The 4,311-nt window shown below is 41.4% G+C and overlaps 1 long non-coding RNA gene across 1 annotated transcript; it reads left to right on the top strand.

The window, feature by feature from the left end:
* The first annotated feature begins 2,681 nt into the window (after positions 1–2,681).
* LOC110891759 lies at positions 2,682–4,311 on the top strand. The gene is made up of 3 exons (XR_002565536.2): positions 2,682–2,816; positions 3,296–3,349; positions 4,058–4,311. It is a non-coding gene; the product is annotated as an uncharacterized LOC110891759 (long non-coding RNA).

Raw genomic sequence — 4,311 nt, 5'->3', positions numbered from 1 at the left:
CTCTTCTGATGAGCCCAAACCCTCCCAACCGTCAAAGAAAAACCAAGGCAAGAAGCGGAAGGCTTCGAGCCAAAATTATGCGGTCGTCACTCCGCCAAATCCACAACCCCTACAAACCGTGCCTGCTTTTACCAACAATGAAACTCCACGCAAGGTTTACACTGGAACGCAACCGAAGTGTGGCAAATGCCAGTATCATCACCCTCCAAACGCTCAATGTCGAAAGTGTGACAAGTGTGGCCGAGGTGGGCATACTGCTGCTTCCCACCTCATGCCTACCAAAACCAAGCCCTTTTAGCTCCGAATCAAGTCGCCCCTGCGCGAGCATGCTACACGTGTGGTGATACCAACCATATGGCCAACGTGTGCCCTCAACGATACCAGCCACAACAACCTCGACAGCAGCAACCGCAGCCTCAACAACAACAGCAACAGGTCCAAGAACCCGCTAGAGGTCGAGCTTTCCTTCTCACCACTGCTCAGGCTCAAAACGCGAACGACGTCATTACTGGTACGTTTCTCGTTAACCATGTCTATGCTTCATGCTTATTTGATACTGGTGCCGATAAAAGTTTTGTGTCGTTAGAATTCGAGTCCTTGCTCAAGTGTAAACGCTCTAAGTTGCCAAAATCTTTCGCTGTCGAAGTCGCTAATGGTAAAACCGTCGTTGTCAATTCTGTTCTCTCCAATTGCTCGTTGATTCTAAAGGATCATACGTTCTCAATCAATCTCATACCCATGCAAATGGGTAGTTTCGACGTCATAGTAGGTATGGACTGGCTTAGGCGAGTCCGTGCTGAAGTCGTTTGTTCTGAAAAATTCATCCGCCTTCCCCTTTCAAATGGTGATTCTCTACATGTGTACGGCGAGAAACCTTCTCAAGGTCTCAAGCTTATGTCGTGTATCCAAGCGAACAAATGCTTACGCAAGGGTACTTTCGCCTTTCTCGCCCACATCGTGGAGAAGAGAGACAAAGGCCCAAGCATAAGTGATGTTCCCGTCGTACGTGATTTTCCCGATGTATTCCCTGAAGAGCTTCCTGGTCCGCCTCCTGCTCGTTCTGTCGATTTTCGCATCAACTTAGTGCCCGACGCTACGCCTGTCGCTAAGTCCCCCTACCGTTTAGCACCCTCTGAGATGCAAGAGCTCTCGAGTCAACTTCAAGAGCTTCTTGACAAAGGCTTTATACGCCCTAGTACTTCTCCTTGGGGTGCTCCCGTTTTGTTTGTCAAAAAGAAAGATGGATCATTTCGTATGTGTATTGACTATCGTGAGCTCAACAAGCTTACTATCAAAAACCGATACCCTCTTCCTCGCATTGATGACCTCTTCGATCAATTGCAAGGCACAACCTACTTTTCAAAGATCGATCTTCGATCTGGGTATCATCAACTTCGAGTACTCGAAGAAGATGTACCTAAAACCGCTTTCCGTACGCGTTATGGTCATTACGAGTTCGTGGTCATGCCCTTTGGTTTGACCAATGCACCTGCTGTTTTCATGGATTTAATGAACCGCGTGTGCAAAGCATACTTGGACCGTTTTGTGATCGTCTTCATCGACGATATTCTCATCTATTCCAAGACGCAAGAAGAGCATAAGCGACACTTGCACCTTATCCTTGAACTCCTTCGTACTGAACGTCTATACACCAAATTCTCCAAGTGTGAATTTTGGCTAAAAGAGGTTCAATTCCTTGGTCATACTGTCAACGAACTTGGAATTCACGTTGACCCCGCTAAAATCGAAGCTGTGAAAAATTGGATCGCACCTAAATCTCCGTCTGAAATTCGCTCGTTTCTTGGTCTTGCTGGTTACTATCGTCGTTTTATCTCCAACTTTCAAAAATCGCTGTTCCTTTGACCTCCTTGACTCAAAAAGAGAGACCTTTTGTTTGGGGTCCCGAACAAGAGGAATCTTTTCAAACGCTCAAGGATATGCTTTGCAATGCTCCTATCCTAACGCTTCCTGATGGTAACAATGATTTTGTCGTGTATTGCGACGCTTCAAACCTCGGCCTTGGTTGTGTCCTTATGCAACGTGACAAGGTTATCGCTTACGCATCGAGACAACTCAAAATTCATGAGAAAAACTATACTACCCACGACCTTGAACTTGGTGCAGTCGTTTTTGCATTGAAGATTTGGCGACACTACCTTTATGGTACTAAATGTGTGGTCTTCACCAACCATAAGAGCCTTCAACACATCTTCAACCAAAAGGAACTAAACATGCATCGACGTCGTTGGGTGGAATTGTTAAACGACTACGATTGCGAAATCAAATACCACCCAGGTAAAGCGAATGTAGTAGCCGACGCTCTTAGTCGTAAAACTCATGTCAAAAGTATCCGTTGTTTCCAACTCGTCCACGATCTTCAAAATCGCATACGTAACGCTCAGTATACATCCGTTAATGAGGGTAACCTCTACAACGAGATGCAATGTGGTGCTGAAAATAGTCTCGTTGTAACGCCCCAAAAACCGGTTACCAATTAAAATAAATGAAAATGAACACAAAAAAAAGTAACCTAGTTGATGGGTTATGATAAGAAATAAGTTAAAAATTTGAAATAATGCTTGAATTAAATACTTAACAACTTATAGGGGGGGTAATGTGTAAAGTTCTAATAAATAAGGATTTATAGTGGGTAAACCCACAAACACACATCCTGTGCGTGGGGTTGGATCGATCAAGCAGAAGGAGAACAAGGTGAAACCCTTGTTCTCCAAATTCAGCAAATTGAAGAGGAAATTCAAGGATAATCCAATGCATGAACTTCGATTTACACTCATCTAAACTCGATTATTGAAGTGGTAAGCTTAATTTTCTGAAATCACGAATTATAGAATGAGGGGTTCAACCAATCTCGATTTCTTGTACCATATATGGGAAATTTGAGTTAGAATTGCCTCCTAGAACAAGAATCATGTGTGATTTTAGGTTGCATGAAAGATTGTAGTGAAAACCCACTTTGTGAAATTGTGTTATGATTATGAAGATCATAATGATGGTGATTGTATGTTATCTTGATGTATATATGATCTAGTTTGTAATGCTTGAATGTTAGATAAATTGATGAAGGAGGAATTAGTTATGCAAAATTAGAATAAATATGAATGTTGGGTGATGATGAACTAGTAAAAATGTGCTTTAGAGACTTGTACCTCATACCTTAATTATGATGCCTACCAAGTGTTTGATGAAATGCTTAAGAACTGAATTTATGAGTAACTTGGAAAAATGATAGAATGAAGTAGATGAACTAAATGAATGAATGAACGTTGTAATGTAGGCGTGAAGGAAGAAGGTACAAGCACTAGGAAAACGGAAGGCACGCAAGACCGAGGTATGTTCCGTTGCATACAGATCTTTGTTAAATTCTCTTTTTACTTAACTTGATGTAGAACTATCCTTGTATGACAATCGTGGTAAAATGGCAAGTAAATAACAAATCCTTGTGGATTTGGGTATGCTAACGAAAGTTGTGTTAAGCTATACATTTTGACCGATTTAAATTAAATCGTGTCAAGTAGAGATGAATGCCATCCGTTTGAATGGGTAGTTTCGAATGCCATAATGAATGTTGAAAGCTTAATCCGTTATGCGGATAGAACGAAGAGTAATGTTGAAAGTAAAAAACCCAATTAAACGGGTCGAACGTGTATGCTTAACTCTCAATGAGAGTGTTTATGCCAAACCCAATTAAACGGGTCGAATGTGTATGCTTAACTCTCAATGAGAGTGTTTATGCCAAACCCAATTAAACGGGTCGAACGTGTATGCTTAACTCTCAATGAGAGTGTTTATGCCAAACCCAATTAAACAGGTCGAATGTGTATGCTTAACTCTCAATGAGAGTGTTTATGCCAAACCCAATTAAACGGGTCGAATGTATATGCTTAACTCTCAATGAGAGTGTTTATGCCTAACCCAACTATTTGGGTAGTCGAATGCGTAAAAGGATGAATGTTTTTGTATGGATGGGGCTAAAACGAAAGGATTATGATTTAACTAGTGTGATAACTAACCTTTTAAAATTTGATTGTTAATGTAGGTAAAACTCCACTTTAGGCGATTTGCAGATATGGAGCGAGCACGTGTTCATGCCTTATTATACCAAACGCTTCCGCTAGTTTATATGCACACTTTTTGGGTCCATGTCTTGTTACTTTGTTTGATCTTGTTAGAAGTCATACACTGAAAACTTGTTGTCTTCGTTTTAGGAAGTTTAAAGTTGAAATGGGTCGTAGATTGTCGTTAGTTTATTGTGTTAAAAACAGGGGGCACCTTCGTTGTACGAACGGGTCA

Source organism: Helianthus annuus, chromosome 14 (genome assembly GCF_002127325.2).
Source record: "Helianthus annuus cultivar XRQ/B chromosome 14, HanXRQr2.0-SUNRISE, whole genome shotgun sequence".
Taxonomy (NCBI): Eukaryota; Viridiplantae; Streptophyta; class Magnoliopsida; order Asterales; family Asteraceae; genus Helianthus; species Helianthus annuus.
Note: the sequence above shows the minus strand (reverse complement) of the source record. Positions and strands in the feature narration are given on the sequence as shown.